This window comes from Falco peregrinus, chromosome W (genome assembly GCF_023634155.1).
Source record: "Falco peregrinus isolate bFalPer1 chromosome W, bFalPer1.pri, whole genome shotgun sequence".
NCBI classification, from domain to species: Eukaryota; Metazoa; Chordata; class Aves; order Falconiformes; family Falconidae; genus Falco; species Falco peregrinus.
This window is the reverse complement of record NC_073743.1, coordinates 19943967-19967038: the sequence shown is the minus strand read 5'-3', so window position 1 is coordinate 19967038 and position 23072 is coordinate 19943967.

Below are 23072 nucleotides of genomic sequence, written 5' to 3'. Positions count from 1 at the left end.
TATTTAGGAACTTATCTCATAGTTGCATGAAATAGGATGCTTGGAGCCATCTGCTTGTTCAATTGCTTTAGTTTCAGCTCAGTAAAAAGCTTGTGCTGAGAACTTCTCATGTAATGCTACACAGGGCTTCACCTGGGGACTCTTGCTCAATACTCTCCTGAGTCTTTTCACTATTGTGGAACTGTTTTCATCAAAGGAAAAGGACTAGTGTGGGATAAAAATGCTAAAAGAGTTCTAAAGGATGCAGATAGGCAAACAATTTGAATATTAATGGCAATGTATTAAGTTCCCTGATGTCATTGGTGATTATTATGTGCTGCTGAGGTACATATCTTAGGCTGAAAAAATATGGGCCTAGTAAAGAATGGTTTGATTATGCTGGCTTTGGTGAATTGGAACAGTTCTAAACTTAGGTGGATGCTGAGGATGTAGCGTATAACTGCTATTGCAATTCTATTTGCAGAGAGACACTGTACCTGCAAGCTATCTCTGTTTACAGCTTTCAGTTGTTTTGTCATGTATTTTGCTTGAAATACAGATTTTCAAACTTGTAGTAGGTTTGCGTGGCAAGGTTTTGGTAGCGGGTGGGCTATAGAGGTGGCTTCTGTGAGAAGATGCCAGAAGTTTCCCAAATGTCCAATGGAACCAATGACAGCCGGCTCCAAGATGAACCCACCACTGGCCAAGGCCGAGTTAATCAGTGATGGTGGTAGCACCTCTGTGATAGAATATTAAGAAGGAAAACCAAAAATAATATCTGTGCCAGGAGAGAGAGGAGCAAGACTATGTGACTCTGCAGACACCAAGGTCAGTGAAGAAGGAGGGGGAGGAGGTGCTCTAGGCACCAGAGGAGAGATTCCCCTGCAGCCTGTGGTGAAGACCATGGTGAAGCTGGCTGTCCCCCTGCAGCCCATGGAGGTTAACAGTGGAGCAGATATCCACCTGCAGCCTGTAGAGGACCCCATGCCAGAGCAGGTGGATGCCCAAAGGAGGCTGTGACCTGTAGGAAGCCTGCACTGAAGCAGATTTGCTGGCAGGACTTGTGGACCTGTGGAGAGAGGAGCCCATGCTGGAGCAGGTTTGCTGACAGGACTTGTGACCCTGTGGGGGACCCACGCTGGAGCAGTCTGTTCCTGAAGGACTGCACCCTGTGGAAGGGATCCATGCTGGAGCAGTGTGTGAAGAACTGCAGCCCGTGGGAAGGACTCATGTTGAAGTTGTTCATGGAGAACTGTCTCCTGTGGGAGGGACCCCCGACTGGAGCAGGGGAAGAGTGTGAGGAGGAAGGAGCAGCAGAAACAATGTGATGAACTGACTGTAACCCCCATTCCCTGTTCCCCTGCACTTCTTGGGGGGAGGACGTAGAGAAATCAGGAATTAAGTTAAGCCCAGGAAGAAGGGAGGGGTGGGGGGAAGGTGTTTTTCTGATTTGAATGGTAATAAATTAATCTAATTTTTCCCAATTCAAGTCTGTTTTGCCCGTGACAGAAATTGCTGAGTGATCTCCCTGTCCTTATCTCAGTCCATAAGCCTTTCATTATATTTTCTCTCTCGTGTCTGGTTGAGGAGGGGAGTGATAGAGTGGCTTTGGTGGGCACCTGGCATCCAGCCAGTGTCAAACCACCACAAAACTGACATAGGTAATGGTAATAAGTGCACACTAAAAACCAAAAAATACTAATCATAATTGGGTTCTTCAAACATCCCTTTGCTCACTGAGAAATGAACTAAGATTGGCTTTAATCTTTCATGACTCTAGTAGAAGATATTTTTTATTTCTCTTCCTTTTAAAATTGAACGCATGCTTCATTAAGTGCAGTACATATTTACTGAAACTCAAGAACATGGAATAATTTCTGTAGCAGGAAATGCCTAAGATGAGATGTCTTCATGCTAGAAAAGAGATGACCACAGGGAGATTAGGTAGTCTAAAAAATTATGAGTGACACTGGGAAGAAAGTAAGAATGAGACTGCTTACTGTATCTCACCAGGCAAGAACTAGCAGTTATCAAATGCAGGTATCAAATGCAACTATGACAGTATGTGTTCAAAGAAAGGAAATGTTTCTTCATGCAACATAGTTAAGCTGTAAAACACCTTGCAACAGAAGGCTATGAGTGCTATCAATGTACATGGATTGGAAAATTGACTGTACAAATCCAGGGAAGTAAAATTCATTACGGGATATTAAATTAAAAACTGCTCATCTGGATCAGAAAGTCCCATGCAGTAGTCTGGAGGAGCATTCTGGAGAAACACCTGTGTATTTGGTAAAATCAGTCCAGAACTGCTATGACTGAGCAGTTTTAAACAGAAGACTGAAAGGAGACACTTAGGAGCAATTAGTATAATATCTCTGCCGAGCCATAGAACACATGAGAAAAATCCGGAAAAAATAATTGTCCCAGAGTTGCCTCATGTTCTTTCTATTTCTCTTCCACACTCACATGCATTTTCTCTTTCTGTTATATTTCAAGAGAAAACCCTAATTGACAGTCTGCTTATTCTAAAATCCTTCCACATCACGGTCCTTTCACTCTGATATTTCAGCCCTGAGCTGGACACTCTCAAGTGTTGTGCCAGTAATTTTCAGTTCCTCTTTTAAAGACTCTGTGGGCATGGCAGGTAGCATCCTCACTCACATCAATGAGGTCAAAGCTTTCTGGCTTTAATTGTTATTACATTCTTTATCCATTAAACCTTTAACCAACAAAAGGTGATGCTACTTTATGTGAAAACGAGTCTAAAGAAAGTTGCTATAAAAAGGGCTGGAAGTACAGATAATGTTTGATTGAGTGATTGTGAACTGATTAGTTTTAAATTAAAAGGGAAAATTAACTACAGTACATTTGTAATGAAAGCTTAGGTTTCAAAAGGGCAAAACAATCAATTGAGGGAACTCATTATTAAAGTCATCAGCTACACTGAGCTCCGAGATCTGAATATGGAGGGTGTAAGTATTTTAAAGAAATCTATCAAGTCAGTGGTACTGCCATAAGATTACAGGATAGGAAATATAAGATGGTATAAAGGAGCAGGGGTAGAAGAGAAGGATGTGCATGTGATTAGTCTGATCTCAATAGTATGCTAGGCTTTAGCTTTTAAAAATTTGTATAAGATGACATTGAGATAAAATAGTAGAAAATGCAACACAGGTTTGCTAAAGGTAGATCATACTGGGCTAATCTGATATCTTTTTTTGATAATGATTTTTTTCTACACAAGAGAACTATAAACTAGATATACTAAAGTATTTGATATGGTGCCACATAGGAAATTACTACTTCAGCTAGAGAATGCAGGGATTAAGACAAGAATTTTAAGGTGGATAAAGATCTTATTCCATTAATGACATTAAAAAAAAAAAAAATTTCTAAAAAGGAGCACGAGTAAAACTTACTGACGAGCAAAACTGAGTTATCAAAAAAAAGGTGTATGTAGATATCATCTGGGAATAATTGGGTGACTTGAGGGACTAAAGTATTGGAAAAGGGATAAAATATTGCAAAATGGAAGTTCATTGATTTTGGGATTAGTAACAAACTCCTGTCATATGCGAGTATAACATCAGCTGCCAAGAACTGAGATAGTTATGGACTTGGAGATTTTGATCATTCTTTGGTTGGCTGGGCTATTAAGATGAATGGAAGGAATTAGATTATGTTATCAGAAGAGGCTAAATGAGTATTTTCTTTACTCCTTAGCACCAAGAAGAAAAAAAAAAAAAAAAAAAGAAAAAAACATGCAGGAATTTACTACTCAGAAAAAATTATCATTTCTTTTAAACTGATTCAAGAGTATTTTCTTCTAACAAGCTAAATGAAGGCTGAAGAAAATATGTGAACTCTTCAGTGTTAAAAGGTTTTAACAATAGAGAAAAACCACTTCTAAGATAGATCTTTAAACAACTGTGAAGGAACAATGTCTGTTATGAGAGGCAACTGGACTCAGTGACACAGAAAGTCTTTCCAGTCCTGTGTTTACAAACTAGAAGCAAGAACACAAGCAGTTTGGTAGGGTAAAACGTCTGTATACACCCAGTTAAAAACTAAAATAATTTTTACTATATGATTCTTTAGGTCTAAAGAGCTTCAGCAATGTTCTAATTTCTATTTTATTTTTTTTAATTAAAACAACACTGATAAGTATTGAGCACGCATCTTAAAGAAAGATTACAGCCCTATATCTCCTTTACATAAGAAAGTGAATATGCTTTTTACCAGGTATTGTTAAAGGAAAAAACTTTCTAAGAGAGAATAAGCAATATGACTCAGTAGTAACAACCCATTTGAAAGGTCTGCTGTAGCCTTTGGGGTCAGAAACAGGGTGAATTGTTTCGGTCCAGTACAGCATGTCTTTCACAACTGTGAAGGAAAAAAAAATCAATGGGGGAATTTGGTGCTCCAGTGAACTGAACATTTTCCTCCATCTGCTCTAAACATAACTTTATTCTAAGCTAAAACAAATGTCAGAAATTGAGAGACGTGGGGTGTGGTTTTTTTTTTGTTTTGCTGAGGTCACTGCTTTCCCATGACAAAGTAAAGATGGGTCTGACAGTGACTGGCACAGACTTCTTTAGAAAAAGCTACAGCCACCCTGTGTATTAGTCTACCCAAGAGTGTGTGGCCAAAGGTACTGCAGCAAAGCCAGTCTGTGTACTGTGTGTCCCTTCTGTGTGACCAGGCAGCATCTGTGAGAGGAGACAAATTACCAGGGCTGACAGGCTGAGCTGCTCTGAATTCCTCTGGGACTACTTGAGAGTGACATGAACTGATGGAATGTCTTTGACTGTATTTAGAACAGCTACAAACACAAACAATAATTATTAATACTTTCCTAATGACAACCTAATCACTTGAAATATTCCTAAAGTATTCAAGTTCCTTGAGTTTACCATAGATTTTATCTAAATGATAAATTTTACAAAGCAGTTAAAATGTCTTTTTCAGTTAAGGGTGCTTGAAAATATAAAATCTGGAGATTAAGACTTTCTTAAATCTGACTAATAATAATTTACAGATAAGCAAACCAGTTTATTTAAAATAAATCTTGGGAAGACTGAGTCTATCATAAAGTAAGCTACTGTAATTTCAGTGTTTAATGCTTTTACACTCAATTGTTTTACACAGTGCAAGAGTTACCTGGCTTAGAAGAAAGCCTGGATCCCACCTGAAAGATTCTTAGTACTACTGTGTGTACACGGGAAGCACTCATTACCTAGTGTTCCACTCTTCAGAAGTTTTGTCTAGATTTAAAGGATTAAGAGTAAAATGCATTAGCCAGATTCTAAGCTGGTATCATGAGTAAATCAGTATAATACTTTATACCACCTAAGAATCAGGCTTGAAGTATAAAAATAAATAAACTTTAAAAAGTATGATTTGGCTTTTTATACCAAATGCATTTTACAAATTTAAATGTATTAATTTTATTATTTTAATTTTATGGAATTTTATGAATTTAAAATTAAATCATTAAAGAGAGGTCTGATAGACCTCTTTCCAACTATTCAGAAGCTCCACACCTCTGTTTCCAAACTGGATTTTGTGGTGGGTTGACCCTGGCTGAATGCCAGGTGCCCATCAAAGCTGCTCTATCACTCTCCCTCCTCAGCTGGACAGGGGAGAGAAAATATAACAAAAGGTTCATGGGTCGAGATAAGGACAGGGAGATCACTCACCAATTACCATCACAGACAAAACAGACTCGACTTGGGGAAATTAATTTAATTTATTACCAATCAAATCAGAGTAGTATAATGAGAAATAAAATTAAAATCTTAAAACACCTAATGTAAAACCTCCTTGAGCAGACAGGTAGCTATTCTAAAGTATAGAGCAGAGCTGCTATTGTGCATGGAGGTAGTACTTGCTGAGTCCAATAACAGAAATACACACCTCTGTCTCACTGAGTTCCTGGCCCTGATGATGAAAGTACAAACATCAAAGATGGACTTTCATACTTGTTATGCTGCTCATGAGAAGAGTAAAAATTGTAATTTTGTAAAACTCAGCATGGAAAGGGAGCTGTCTGTTTATTAGAAAAATACCAACCAAAGGGAGTTCCTAAAACACATTTCTCTCAATAGCTTAGCTATCTAACCTAGGGATGTAGGTATGCACTTTCATTTCCCTACCCAACCTCAGCCATCATAGTTTACTTGTTAATACATTTATTTGCTCACAGAGCGGTGATTTACATTCAAATCCCTCAGCTTAATTAGACCCAAATCTCTTTTCTTCCACCTACATACAGGGGAGGGTAGGAAGGCACAACCGTAACACTTCACCTCTTCCTGCTGCAGTTGTAATGCTGCTGAAAAAGGGTTATGAAACATTTAGGTGGCAAAAAAACTGTAGAAAAAAAAAAAGACGAGTTGAACTGCAAGTACACTTGTCTGAGAGGAGACATTTAACTTCCTGTAGGATTACTTAATTATTTTAAAGACTAAAACCTTTGAGAGTGGAAAATGGACATGGCCCAATACTTTATTTGCGGGTTTAGATCTACCTGCTGCATTTAGCCCTCCACTCTTAACCCTATATATGCAAAGGCTCTGGTTTGTTATGGCAGGTTATGATGACTGCTGAGGAGGTAGGAATTAGAAGACTGAGAAACTGCCTTTAAATTTGGGCGTTAATGCTGAACTAAAAACCCTACTGAGCTTTTCTGTTAAAGTAACAGAAAAACATCAAACGTGTTAAAAATAAATGGTTTTAATTGCGCTCTGAGCATATTGACTGGGTGAAATTAATCAGGGCACGTAGAGCTTTCTATTTTTAATTCTGGTTAATTTAAATAAGAAATAGATGTACAGACTGGCACTGTTCTGTGTATGCCCAAAGCAGAACTGAAAATGTAAGAAACACTGAAGAGTGTATATCAGGAAGGTTGTTAATTAGTTTCTAAGAGGGGAGGATGAACTGCAATTTTTTTCTAATGGTAGAAGGCAAAAAGGAGAAAATCTCCTCATATCCTGGTTTTAGATACAGGTAATTATAACCTTCCTACATTATTTCTTTCCATCCCTAGATACATATTTGCATCCCACTAAAACAATCTTTATAAAATAAGTTTTTGTAAGAATGCATACCTGCTTAGAGCTAGTTTTCTATAGGAAAGAAATATGAAGCTATTACCAAAATCAGGAAATCATGCTTAATTAGAAAGGGTTTGTTTACACAGACCCCAGGAAATATTTGGATTTAAAAAAATAGGTTTTATCCATTTGAGTAGTAGTAAGCAATAAAGAGATCAGTAATGAAAGATTTCAAATACAAGAAAATACAACTCAGTTTGCAATTTTGAAAAGTTTTAGGAAAAAATAAAAATGCTTAGGTTTTACACTTATTTAATTGCTGCTAAAATCCCTTGTACTGATAATATAACCACGATCATAATAACTATATTGATTGTCTACTTAAGTCTAATGATCAAGAGAAATTTTAAATTTCACCTTGTCCTCAGGTAAGCCCCCTTGGACAAAGATGGAGAGTCCTATTTACTTAATATACAGCACAAAAGGAGCTTGATCATGCTTGAATGAGAGTGTTTCATTGACTTGAATCAGAGCAAGATTGCTCCATCAGTCTAGATTTTTTTTCTTCTTTTGTTTCAGATTGGTAACTCTGGCTTGAGCTGTCAGTCAAAAACCTTGCTAGATGAGACTCAATGCCACATTCATATTTTGAATGACGTCAAGGATTTATATTATACATTCACTTACAGTTTAATATCAATAGACCTTTAATACCTGAGTGCTGAACAAATCTGATTGCTTACTGATATTAGGAGTCCAACTTCAACGTACATTTTTTACATAAAAGAAGAATATTCTTTAAACTTACATAAATTCAGGTTTTATCCTTACTATATTCTGTGAACGATTTACAAAACTTTTGATTACACAGTTAATTCAAGGAAGAATTAGTACTGCTTATCTGTTGTTTTGACTTGCTGCATTAATTGTTCTTCATTATGATAACTAATTCTAATCAGCTACCTGCTCCTGCAAAGTATATGATCTTTTAGATGCTTTTCACAATGCTTTCAGCAAGCAAGAAAAATAAGAGCTTAGTTCAGAAAAATGTTAAACTCTGAAGGTTTTAACTGAATAGTCTCAATGAGATATCTTTGTTTTGGATTCTACTCAATTTAATCCTGACAGAATTTAAAAGCATCTCCATATTATTGATCTTGGACTGCCTAGAATTATGTAAAATCTTTCAAGTCAGTTTAGGTTCATTGCATTACTTAAGCATTACCTTCTAAGGTTTCACTGTATTTGCAAAGAAACTTTTTGTTAGTCTACCCTTTTTCTTCTGTCTGAACTGTGCTCCTGGTGGAGTGAATTGATCTCTGCATGACCAGTAAAAACTAAAACCCAGGGACAGTCTTTGCTAGCATGTTTTATAGTAAATCAGATGTCTATAAGGCAGGTTGAGTTAAGACATAGTTCTCCATTTGTTTCTCTGGAAAGGTTTTGTAAAGGAGGGGATGTAAGAGTTTTCAGTCTAACTGGTAAATACCTTTATTTAATGCTCTCCAGACCCATAACATGTCTAATTATAGAAGTACTAAATAACTATTAAAACTATTGACTATTGCAATATTCCAGTAGTCTGCAAATTCAACCCTACCAGGCTACATGATGCCTTTATGAGTTATCAGACTAAACAGAGGGCTGAAGATGTGCCATTTTGCAGCTTGAGTTTCACAAGAGGTATGAGCATATCATCTAATACTTCTTTCTGACTTTAAAATCTATGGTTGTACAAATTGCTTTCACCACAAACTATCTCTGGTTTTCTGAAGAAATATAAAAGTGTATAAAATAGTATTTCACATAGTTTTCTTGCACAACATACAGGATATTTACTGTGGTGTTTAAAATATGCATTATTAGTTTTGGCTTTTGAATATGGTGGTCTTCTAAACTGTTCCCTTAAGCAGTATCAGTATATCCAAAACCTTAAAAGCAATGCAATTTTAGCCTTGCTTTCATTGAAAATCTCTTTCCTTTCTTTTGTTCACTTCAGACTTCTGATTCATCTGTGCTCTCAATTTGAAATTTTCACTGTGGCATTTAATGTGATCACTGACTCTTTCCCACTATCCTGCTCCTTTATATTAATATTTTTTTCTCATTCAGTCTTTCAGAAATGTTATATTATACTCTAAATTACGATTGATAATTATGATGCTTTTTAAAGCTTCTAAGTACACTTCTTGTTTTTTTCCCTTTTGATATTCTTCAGCTCTTAAAATTACTTCTCAATATATTTGCTTTTCCTTTTTTTAAACATTGGATCTATTAATTTGGGGTTACTTTATTTTCTTTGAATCATGTTATTTTGTTTTCACTCAAGATAATCAGGAATGTACATTTTTTTTTCCTAAGACATTTATTTCTTTTATTAATACATTGTTTTTATTATTTTGGACAATAATTTGAATGAAATTAACTATGTGCACCTAAACCATATCATGATAGTGAAGGAAGAGTATAATAATGTGTATTAGGTAAATTACCTCCTTACATTATTAAGCTTTGCAATGATTGGTGTGTTTTAATACACTATAAACCACTTTGTATAACTTTTATGGCTTGGATTTGATCCTTTGCCTTTCCTCTCCTATCTGACAGGGACTCTGCTGCTTCTTGCTCTTCAATTTTGCACCCTTTTCTGAGTTTCAAAAAGAAGGCTGGAGGTACTTCAACATCATTCCAGTTTATCTTAATATCAAAATACAGTTATTAAAACTTTATTCTGAGAATCAGGAGATGGAAAGCTGAAATAGGAAGCTGAGAAAGTCACTAGATCAGGATGAATATTTTCACTTAATTAGATTATTATATACATTCTCCCACTTGTGCAGTGGTGCACTAAGGAAATTTGTTGCTATTGGAAGTATTGCTACCACAGTTTGTGGTTAGCTAGTTATTAGTCCAGCAAGTACAAGACTTCATAAAGGTCCTCCCTCAAACTTTTGTAGAAATCTCTCTCACCTGCTTCTGTAACTCCATTCTCTTATTCCTACACTTTTGCACTGGAAGTGCCCCTGGTCATGGTGTTCCTTAACTACCAGATAAATAGGAAGCCTGAAGCCAGCCTGCTCCACCCTTCTGTGAGACTTCCCCACTTTGCAAGGAACCTTGCACACTGTCTTGTAATCTTCCAACCACAGCTCATTTGTCTTGCAATTGCTGGGTATGCTGTGCAGTGTTTTCTCCCACACCACAGCCCAAATAGCGACCCAAGGAAGGGAACAAAGGCTATCCAGTAGTCCTCATGAATCCTGGGCAGGCAATGGGGTACTTAAATGGTGAAACTAGGTTAGGAGAACACTCAGTGAAGAAAGAGGTTTTAAGTGATATATTTAAAGCCTGAGAAATGCTGATTGGGGCAGATTATATAAAGCAAATGAGATTGAAGTGAAGAAACAGTGCTAAAACAGAGAAAAAAACTGGAGGAGGGATCATTTGGAGCAGGTGAAACAGAAGGTGCAATGCAAGAGGAAATGGACAGAAAAAAAAAATCTGTGCACACTACAGATTACTGTTTCAGAGCTTAAAATCAAGTCAGCATGCTTGAACCTAATTTTTATTCAGCTCTCTGGAAATAGAAATATTCCTGAGAAAAGAACTCCTTAGGCCCTAGCTTAGCATTTGTAAAATGGAAATAATAGCCTTTCACCTGACAAATTAAGCCAGTAAAGTTTGTGATGCACTTAAACTGATGACTGTTGGAGAAAGTGTGAGTTAGTAAGTGTCTTCAATGCAGAGAATGAATTATGCACTGGAAAAGCACAAGATATCACATAGAACAATGAGAAGAAATGAAAATTTCCATCTTTTGTGCAAATGGGGAACTAATTCAGCGAGGGGAAAAAAAACCAGTCTGAGCTCTCCAGTTGAAAACTGTATCCTAATGCAAGTACACAAATGAGGACCAAGGGACCTTATTTTTTGAATGGTCAGTAACATCCTGTTAGCAGATATCTTTTGTATGCAATAAAAATGTATCATCATAGAACTAGTGTATTTTTTTGAGAACTATACTCTCTAGTATTCTGCATAAATTAATCAGTCTAAATCTGTTTTTCATCCTTCTCAACAGCAAAATACCTATTGCAGGTGTATAAATTAAACATCTTCCTCTTCATTCCCCTTAAGTTTGTCATACTGCTTTTAGCTTCCATATTCTCCCATTTTCTTTCAGCCTTTTTCACAGCTATCCTCTCTATTATCTGGACTTGTCACATCTCTTATGGCACATCAAAGTGAAACAGTAGTCACCAGAACCCAACTTGGCTTTACTACTTTCTCTCAGCAATTTCAGCTCCTGTTTCAATCCCTCCATCTTCTTTTTTAAGCAAAGAAATTTGCTTGCAGCTTAACTACAGGCCTCCTATAACTACAGGCAGGTTGAGGGAGGCAATTCTCCCCCTCCACTCCAGTCCCATGAGACCCCACCTGGAGTACTGCATTCAGCTCTGAAGCCCCCAACATAGAAAAGACATGGACCTGTTGGGGCAGGTCCAGAGGAGGGCCACAAAATGATCAGAGGTCTGGAGCACCTCTTCTATGAAGAAAGGCTGAGAGAGTTAGGGTTGTTCAGCCTGGAGAAGAAAAGGCTCTGGGGAGACCTTATAGTAGCCTTCCAGTACTTAAAGGGGGCTTATAAGAAAGAAGGGGACTGACATTTTAGTAGGGCCTGTAGCAACAAGGGGTAATGGTTTTAAACTGAAAGAGGATAGATTTAGATTAGATATTAGGAAGAAATTCTTTACTGTGAGGGTGGTGAGACACTGGAACAGGTTGCCCAGAAAAGTTGTGGATGCCCCATCACTGGAAGTGTTCAAGACCAGTCTGGATGGGACCTTGAGCAACCTGGTCTAGTGGAAGGTATACCTGCCCATGGCAGGGGGGTTGGAACTAGATGATTTTTATGGCCCCTTCCAACCCAAACTATTCTATGATTCTATTTTTGGTTCATAAATATAAATGTCATGGAGTTGCTGGGCTCCTTTATTATCTACTTTAATCCCAGTTGATGCTTCTTGGCTTGTTGGAACCTGTTAGTGTCAAACAACTACACAACATTTCCCTCTGTGACATTCCTCAGGAATTTCCCCTCCTGCAAAGGCAGTTCAGTTGCAACTCTAGATAATAAACATTCATACGTTTGTGGGGTTTTTTTTGTTTGGTTCTTTCAGAGGAAAGGGATCTTGCACTATTGAGGATTCTTATCAGTCTTACTGTATTTAAAAATAAAGTCATTTAAGGAAAATTAATTAGATTTCTTTCCAACTGAAAATAAACAACTTGTACCTTGTAATTCTACACTAACCTGGTTATGGAAGGGAAAATTAATGCTATAATAATCTCCTCCTTTTTACTCCATTAAGAGCTCTGATGCTTTTTCTAGACAACACACTTTTAATTTATACATAACTTTTCAGTCTCTACCCCTTTTCTGTTGTTATGCCTGTATAACATGACTAGAGAATACACAATATGATACAACCAGTAATGATATTACACTACCGGTATGTTGGGAGCTGGGTTCATGTTTATGGGTAAATTCTGATGTTTGTTGATGAAAACAGTTCAGGAAATAAAAGCTCATTCATTTTTATCAGCTTAGCTTGCATAGACTTCATAAAATTTAAAACATATATTTAACATATTGAAAAGCGATAGTAAATCCAATTTTTAAACCTAATTCTGAAATTCACGTTATGCCTGAATAATTACTGTTTAACAAAATTATAGGTGCTAGTATAAATGAAAACCAATATTTCATTTCAAACAGCAGAAGAGACCTAACAGATAACAGAAAGAGATACCATATGAGAATACATACACTGAACATCCACTTAACCTGCAATAGTTCAAAGGACATTTAATTGCAACAGAATGACATCAAAAAGGATTGTAAAAATATCTTCTCAAGCAGCGTTGTTGTGCTGTCTAGCTTCTTAATGCTATTAGAGCTTCCATAAAGGCACACAGAGGTCAAGGATGAAAAAAAAAAAAAAAAAAAAAAAAGGTAAAAGAAGAAAATATTGTATGTGCTAATTACATTTTCTGGAGCTTAGCATGATAGTGTGACCTATGTTTATGCATTTTGGCCTGATGTATTATTTTAAAATTACCCTTTCAATATTAACTGGTTCAAAAGTAAGGTATGAAATCTGTTACAGACAGTCAGGGGAAAATAGGAAGAAAATTACTAATGATGATTGGTTTGAGCTAATGAGATGTTTTTATGCAAATATATGAACCTTAAATATGATCTGGAAACAAAAGGCTGCTTAATAGTTACTATGAAGCTATACATTAGGAGATTAATTAAAGAGAACTTCTAATGATCAAGCTGTACAAGAGTTCCTATGGAAACCTGGAGAGATATTCAGAAAGCAGAATAGCTAAAGAAACAAAAAAATTTGTAAACAAGTATCATAGAATGTGTATAATTAGTTAAGTAGTAAAAGGCTGATTCAATACTTTTCCATCCCAATATATCTAGAGGAAGGGCACTTTTCCATATGGAGGTACCAGTTTAGTCCATATTTGTATGAAGCAAGGGAATGCCAAGACAATCTTTATGTAGTCAATGACAGTTCCCTAAATTCCAGTATGGGACAGAAAGAAAGGATTACTTTAAAGGTAGCAAAGAATTGTACAGTCATGTCATTACAAATTGCTGGCAAACTCCTCCCCATTTATGGCAAAGAAAGTACAAATACAGGTGGTTAAAAGCAACATTAATTCTTTCCCCTATACCTTAAACCCAAGTGGTACTTAAAGCAGAAACAGCTTAAAAATACTCAGACTGTCTTGTCTGAATGCTGTTGGTTGCTTCATATTTTTTCGTTCTGTATTTTGCACCTATATCTTAAACAATTCCTGAACATCCATAACATCCATATGAAAATATTGTTAAATAGCATTTGGAGTTAAAAAATTATTTTCTGTCACTGTCTTTATAAACACTTAAACAAGTGTATAGATTTTATAAATGTGTATAAATTATGTATGGCCATAACCATCTGATATTTCATTCATAATTAAAATAGAGAGTTGGACAAAGCAGCTTGCCTGTTAGTCAATACAAGAGTTTAGTCCAAAAATTAGATTTATATAACATACTTAATAACTTGCTAAAATTTTGTAGAGTCCTTCCATTTTAGATCGTTTGAGTTATTGAAAAAGACTGGGTAGAAGACCTTAATCATCTTTTCAATGTTGTATCAAAAACATTTTTCTCTATATAATTTGCTTGCAGTATACGTGATCTTGAAAGCTTTGAATTATGCAACCTTGACAACCTCACTAAAAGAAAAGTGAATAAAGGATTCATATTTGTTTTAAATTAGAGAATATATATTGTTAATAATGAGATTAATGGATGAAAAAGTACTTGATTATCCTGGAAGATACAAACATATAGAAATACACACAACTAGTAAAGATCTTTTAAGTAGGAATAGTATTAATTCAAAACTTTAAATCCTCTACTGAGAGATTTGATTTGTCTGTAGAAATATGTATGAGATTCAACAAGGCTCAGTGCTGGGTCCTGCATGTGGGTCATAACAACCCCATGCAATGCAACAGGCTTGGGGAAGACTGACTGGAAAGCTGCCTGACAGAAAAGGACCTGGGGGTGCTGGTAGATAGCTGGCTGAATATAAGCTGGCAGCGTGCCCAGGTGTCCAAGGCGACAAACAGCATCCTGGCTTGTATCAGAAATAGTGTGGCCAGGAGAACTAGGGAAGCGATCGTTCCCTTGTACTTGGCAGTTGCGAGGCCGCACCTCAAATACTGTGTTCACTTTTGGGCCCCTCACTTCAAGAGGGACATAGAGGTGCTGGAGTGTGTCCAAAGAAGAGCAATGAAGCTGGTGAAGAGTCTAGAGCAGAAGTCTTATGAGGAGCAGCTGAGGGAACTGGGGTTGTTTAGACCGGAGAAGAGGCTGAGAGGAGACCTTATCACTCTACAACTACCTGAAAGGAGGTTGTGGAAAGGTGGGTGTTGGTCTCTTTTCCCCAAGTAACAAGTGATAGGACAAGATTAAATGGCCTCAAGTTGTGCCAGGGGAGGTTTAGAATAGATATTAGGAAAAATTTCTTCACTGAAAGGGTTGTCAAGCACTGGAACAGTCTGCCCAGGGAAGTGGTTGAGTCACCATCCCTGGAAATATTTAAGAGACGTGTAGACGTGGTATTTAGGGTCATGGTTTAGTGGTGGACTTGGTAGTGTTAGGTTAATGGTTGGACTCAATGATCTTAAGGGTCTTTTTCAACCTAAATGACTTTATGACTCTATATGGCATGACCTCTTTTCTGGGATATTTCAATATTACTTGACTGGCAATCTGTATGTCAGCTAACATCTATGATATAATCCAAGCATGTGAGCAGGCTCCTAAAGTCAAACATTCATTTAGGTGGTTGTTTTAGACCATGCCTGTATACTTCTGACAGTCTTGAAAGGAAATAAAGATCGCCAAAATCACAATTTTCAGTGAACAACTGGCATTTATAAACAGGAAAAGGAAACTGGTACATATAGATCTGTAGAAACCAAACAAGCAAGGGACTGCAGGGTCATCAAGCCCTGTTTTCTCTGTCAAGTTGTCCCAATCCTATATTTACCAACTTTCATCTCAAAATGTTCTGAACACCACATTTATGTGGATGTTTCTGAGGGAAGCATATGAATGAGCACATTTGCCAATGAATTTGAAAGACTCTCAATGTGGAACTTGAAAAAAGTGAATTAAACAAGTAACATAAAAACAACACAGGAAAAATATTATTAAAAATGAGTTTAAAAGTTGCCATCAGTACCACAGAAGTGCATGGGAGGATATCTGATTGTCTTTTTCAGGGGTACAGTATTAATCAATACACTGGATTTTTTTTTTCCAGGACTCACCCTATGTTATAATCCTGCTACATTCATGCATGATGGTGTCCTGGTTGTAGCTGGGATAGAGTTAATTTCCTTCTTAGTAGCTGGTGTAATGCTATGTTTTAGATTTCGTATGAGAATAATGATATCACACTGGTATTTTTAGTTATTGATAAGTAATGTTTATACAAAGTCAAGGACTTTTCAGTTGCTTAGGCCCTGCCAGCAAGAAAGCTGGAGGGACACAAGAAATTGTGAGGGGACACAGCCAGGTCAGCTGACCCAAACTAGCCAAAGGGATATTCCATACCTTAGGATGTCATGCTGAGTATATAAACTGAGGGGAGTTGGCCAAGGTCTGCTGATTACTGCTTGAGGACTGTCTGGGCATCAGTCAGCATGTGGTAAGCAATTGTATTGTGCATCACTTGGGGTTTTTTTCCCTTTTGGATTTTATTTCTCTCTCTCCCTCCTTCTCATTACAATTGTTGTTGTTGTTATTATTGTTATTTTAATTTTAATTATTAAATTGTCCTAATCTCAACCCATGAGTTTTACCTTTTTCCCAATTCTCCTCCCCATCCCTCTGGAGGGGGCAGAGTGAGCAAGTGGCTGTGTGGTATTTAGTTGCCGCCTGGGGTTAAACCACAACAGATGGGACTACCCAAATGACTTAATTCTACATATACCAAGCTCAATGATTAATATCAGTGGAAAGTGGCCTCTGCTAATAAGTGCTTTCAAAAATCTTTTTCTACACTTTTCCCTGTGTCTCACTTCATGTACTGCATCAACTAATAATACTTGCTTGCCTTATGTTATATGAGGCATATTTAAGCCATTTTTTAAAATGCCTTCTAGACTAAAATCAGTTTAAAGTATTTACTTCATATGCACACTAGCTTACTTCCAATTTCAAACAATTTATAATCCAGAAATATTCCTTTCAAATAGAGGACAGCTGGACTTCAGGGAAAAAAACACAAAAAGAAAAAAAAAAAAGGCTATTTAGCAAACTTGAAGCAGTACACAGTTATCAGGAAGAAAAAAATATTATTTCTGAAAGAAAAACTTTCAGGCTTCCACTTGGCAGATAGGTCATTTTGGCTAGATTCAGTGACATAACCAAGAAATCCAGTTAGCTCTATAAAGAAGTTTCATATCTGTTCTCATCAAAAAATACATAGCCTACAGCACAACCAAACAAAATACTATTAAATTATAACCTATTGAAAAGAAAAAGAGTTGTACGCTTCTGATTGTGGGCATTTCTCTAGCTAGCTTGACAGCATCAGTGAGTGAAAACCAACCTTGGGAGAGAGACACAGTTATGCTTGTTGGAAGGAAGCCACAGGAGCAAGAAGAGAAACTTTAAGATATGGAGTTGTCTGCAGAGCTTGTGGCCTTGTAGATAAAGGTTATTGTGAAGCTGTTGTATCTGCAAAAGAAAAAAAGAGCCAAGATTGGAAAATTACTGAGCATAGTTGCAGGCTGATATGTCAGCCTGCTGTAAAGGTACAAAAGTCTTGCTTGGTTTTAATAAAGCATCTTCGAGGTGTTTTCAAGTGTCTTTGTGTCTTCAATCCACTCTCTGAGCCCATGCATAAATACGCCGCAAATGGCACCCAACACAAGGCCTGAAATGAACTAGCTGTTTATCTGGTGGCATAGCTCAGCCAAACTACAGGACTACACACTGAAAGGAAGCATATCCAGCACTCTCAATTTCCTATTGCAGGATGACAGTAAGCAGCTGAGAACTATGGGGACTGCTTTAACAAAGGAGCAGAGAAGTGTTTTACAAGTTTTTACTAACATTCATAAGAAGTATGGGAAGAAAATAGATGAGGAAGAATTAAAACTCATACTTCCATGAATGCAGTGAACATTTCAGAAATATTTTACGGGGGAAGGGGTGGTTAATGAGAATGCACTGGGTAGTGTGGGACCCGAGCATGATGTAAATGGTATGGAATAAGGGGCGGAGAATACACTGGTTTGGACTGGGTTAATTTCCTTCCATAGTAGCTAGTATGGGGCTATGTTTTGGATTTGTGCTGGAAACAGCATTGATAATACAGGGATACCCCACCCCACCAGCAAGTAGGTTGGAAGTGCACAAAAAGTTGGGAAGTGAAACATTTAGGACAGCTGACCAAAGGGATATTCCATACCATATGATGTCATGCTCAGCAATAAAAGCTGGAGTGAGGTTGGCAGGGCGACTGCTACTTGAGGACTGGCTGGGCATTGATTAGTTGGTGGGAAACATTCATTTGCATCACTTCTCTTTCTTTGGTTTTATTTTTCTTTGTTATTTTCTCTTGTTATTTTCCCCCTTTTCCTTACAACTTATTATTATTTATTGCAGCACAAAAACTAGTAGGCTGCAACAAGGCTTTTACTGTCAGTCAGATTCTACTAACCATGCTGTTTCTTCTCCTTCCTCCAGGGGTCAGACCACACTGCTCCTCCTCCATCCGACCCCCTCTCTCACAATCCTCAGTGCTATTTAACTACTTAACTGGAATTTATCATACCTTTATCTACTTAGCAGCTGCACATAGTCCAATTCAATCAACCCACTGCCTTGGATGCAAGGCCACAGCTGCATATTATCAACACTAATCAACCCACCGCCTTCATTCCTCTACAATTCCCCCTTTTTAACCAAAAAGGCTGTGTCTGTCATCCATTGCAGGGCCCTTGGCAGGATATGTGGAAAGGCTGTTCAGGTTGAATTAAGAAGGCACAAAGCTACATCTGATTCAGGCTCCCCCAGATGTGACTCCCCTCTCAAGGGTTCTGTGGAACAGCCAGTATCCAATGTCCTCTTGTCAGTTCTAGGATCTAAAACAGGCTTAACACATCTAGTGGGAAGCCACCATGGCCCTGCATCTGTGGAGACACAAGCATACCCTCATCCCCAGGTAATTAAATCCCACGGGCCTGTCCATTTTCCCATTTGTAGGTCTCACATTAAGACCTCTGCTCAGATAGGAGGATCTCCTCCCTGCAAAGACAAGAAATGCAAGATAATCACAGGACACACTTTCCTGGCCAGCACAGTCAAATAATTCAATGTATACACAGCTTTCCGTAGACGAGTATGCAGAGTCTCAGAACCCATTGCCCCTTTTTGTTTTTCAAGAAGTAACTTTAAAGTATGACAAACATGTTCCACAATGACTTGGCGGCCAGTTGGGGAATGCAGGATGCCAGTAACATGTTCCCCCCCCCCAAGAGGCAAGGAACTTGGCCATGCGTGCAGATGAATATGCTGGCCCATTGTCTGTCTTGAGATGCTTCGGAACCCCCCAGAGCAGCCTAAGCCTGTCGAAGATGTGAAATGGCATCCAGAGCCTTCTCCCCAGTATGGGCCGATGCCCACACAACTTTTGAGAAGGTATCAACAGAGACACGAACATACTGTAAACGACCAAAAGAAGGCACATGTGTGATGTCAGTTTGCCACCGATCCAAGGACTGATATCCACGTGGATTGACCCCTCGTGGAAACGTCAGTCTGGTACCCAATCGCTGATACTCCAGGCAAGCGGCAATGATTGATTTTGCATCTGCAAAAGATATTTTAAATTGACAGACCAGTGTCCAAGCCCCCTGATGAAAAATTGATGAGACATGAGGGCCTGTCATATCAGATCCGGCACTGGAGGAGTCCAAGTAGGAGCTACAAGAGCATCAGCATGGGTGTTTCCTTCACAGACGAATCTTGGCAATCCAGTGTGACTGTGGACGTGCAGAATATAATATCTATGTGTACATTGGCTCACTATTACCCATAATGTTTTTATTAAAAGATAGTCATTCTGAATTTACGTCCTTAAGCAGTGCGCAGTCAATGTGTCATGCAACATCCACAACATAAGCAGAGTCTGTAACAATGTTTACAGCACATCGAGAAAACATTTTAAAGGCAACAATGACAGCACTAAGTTCAACCAATTGAGGTGATCCCTGTGTTAAGTGTATCAATTCTTGCCATTGCTTCCCATCATACCAAGTGACCACTGCCTTTCCCGATTTCCCAGAACCATCTGTAAAGACTGTAGGGCCTTGCACTGGGCCATCTCTGCCAGCGGCTTTTGAAGTATTTGTATGTCCAAATAAGTTTGTAATAATTTATGACTGGGAAGATGATAGGATATTTGTCCTTTGAATCCTTCCAGAGCCAACTGAAATGGTAAACTGTTTGCCAAACACCAGCTTACATAATCACATTCAATGGGAATTATCACATAATTAGGATACTGGCCCATGAGCTGAACGCACCATGTACATCCTTTAGTGATGATTTTTGATACTAGTTCAATCTGAGTGCTCACTGTCTTCCATGGTTGTATGGATAAAAATAACCACTCTAAGACACGTAGCAGATCTTGCCAGCACTCATTCCATTGGCCCAACAATCCCATGGGATGATAGTTAGCAATGACAACATATAAACTTATTGGAGTTTCTAAGTCTACACAGTGTACCCTTTTTTGTTGCAGACCATCAGCCACCCTCTCTAGGGCTGAGGTGGCTTCCTTAGTGATCGGGGAGACATTAAATCAGTGTCACCCTTCAGTAGATCAAAGAGTGGTTTCAATTGGTCTGTTGTAAGGCCCAAATATGGCCTTACCCAATTTATGGTCCTTAATTTTTGCAAATCATTTAGGGTTCTGACATTTACTCGGAGCTGAATAGACTGTGGCTCAAGTGTTTGATCTAGCACTTTATCTCCCAAGTATTTCCACGGGGCTTGTTGTTGAATCTTTTCTGGTGCTATACGTAGCCCAAAGGTGGCAAACGACTGCTGCAAAACTGGATACACTTGCTGAAGTTCAGCCTTATTTGCAGCTGATACAAGAATATCATCCATATAATGATAACAATATACTTGTGGAAATTGTTCCCATACAGGTGACAATGCCTTTGCGACATACCATTGACATGTAGTAGGACTATTTTTCATACCCTACTGCAACACCATCCATTGGTATCACTTACAAGGAGTCATATTGTTTCTGCTAGGTATCAAAAAAGCAATTTTACATTTATCAGCTTCATGTAAAGGAATACTGAAAAAACAATCTTTTAAATCAATTACCAAAATGTCCCAGTTTTGCAGGATCATCGTTGGGGAAGGCATGCCCGATTGCAGGGCTCCCATTCCCTCCATTACATCATTTACTTTCCTTAAATCTTGTAACAAGCGCCATTTGCCTGTTTTCTTTTTTATCACAAACACAGGGGTATTCCAGGGGCTACGGGAAGGTTCTAGGTGTCCTTGTGCTAATTGTTCTTCAACTAATTGTTGGAGGGCTACACATTTTTCCTCAGGGAGGGGCCACTGTTCCACCCAAACAGGGGTATCTGTCTTCCAAGTCAAAGGCAGAGTAGGTCTTTGTATGCCCTTCATCACAGTGGCCCCTATTAAAAAACCTTCTGAGTACCAATGATAACTCCCCATTGTCCCAAAACATCCCATCCCTACAAATTCAGAGAGACATCAAGCATGTAGGGACAGATTGTTGCTGTCTGGCCCTCAGGGTTTTGAGCTTGCACCATATACTGACTTTGGACACCCTGTCACACCACCCACTCCCACCAATATGGAACCTGCCGAACAGACAGGCCAAGAGCGAGGCCAGATGTGTGCAGATATAATAGTTACATCTGCTCCAGTATCAATCATTCTGGTCACCCGTATTGCGGAAGGGGTCCCTTTGGCAAAGGTGATTTTACAGGTTAGAGTTGGTCAAGCATTTTGTAAGTTCTAAGTCCAGAAAATTTGTAGTGTTCCTGTCAAACCAAACCCTTCTTTGCCCTGTACTTTGTCATGGGCATAATTAACTTGCACCCAGAAAGGAATAATTGTGCAATCCAGCTACCTTCAGGAATTGACGCAGAGGGGTGGGGGTCCACACCATTGCTTCAGTTTGACCCATATAATCAGCATCAATGACTCCTGGTAAGACAAACCTTGTAATGTTACACTAGAGCATCCAAGCAACAGCACGCTCAATTTATTGCCAATGGGTCCCATGGCATTCAGTGGGACCTTAAGCACACTCTATTGTGATGGCAGTTGCTGCAGTAACATCCAATCCAGCACTCTCTGAAGTTCGGGCTGTGAGTTGGCTGCATAAGCCTGGAATTGTCGTGGAGGATTCATTTGTATCATCACACGGTTCCTCCCCATGTTCCTATTAAGTAATTGTCCTTGAGTGTTAAATTTAGATCTACAGTATTTTGCAAAATGCCCTAGTTTGCTACATCAACAGCATACCAAACCAGAGCCATCAGCCCTTCATGGCCTCGATCACTTTGGACAGTCCTTCTTTAGGGTGATCTTCTTGCCCACACATGTAACAACAGCAGAAGACCCTGACTGCATCAGCAAAGGTCTCTGCCAGATGCTCCATTTGGAAGGCACTGGTTCCTACCTTCCCACATACATCCATTAATACTATTAAAGCAGGATTAAGATTCACCATGCCTGCAATCACCTTTCTAGAATCCTCATTTGCATTGTCCTTAGCCAATTGAACTAACAATGCTTCCTTAGCTGCCCCATTCTGTATTTGCTTATCCAAGGCATCCCTCAGCCTATCCAGGAATGACACATACCCCTCATTTGGACCTTGTTTTATTGTGGTCCATGATTGTTGTGGAGCGCCATGATCTGGGACCCGCAATAAAGCTTGGAGAGCTAACTCTTTTCCCTGCTGCAGGACTAAAGGATGTAAGCGAGCTTGTAACTGAGGAGAGTTAACTGGAGCCTCCCCCATCAATTGTGGAATCCCTGCCCCAAAACGTGGGTCATCCTGGGGGTATTCTAAATTCATCAATGATTGCTCATTTGCCAAGTGCCTCCAATTTGACTCAAGCATTAACATTTGCATAGGGGTCAATATAATTTGAGCAATCATATGGCAATCATGAGCAGCAAGCTCTGCTGTGAAAAGACTATGTAACAATGATTGAGCATAAGGTGAGCCTATTCCGCACTGTATACAGGTTGATCTTAATTATTTTATCACTCCCCAGTTGAAAGGTTACCACTCAGGGGGAGCATTACCATCCCTTTGAAGCACTGGGCAGGCTAACACTCTGCCCCCCGTGGCAGTTGTAGCATCG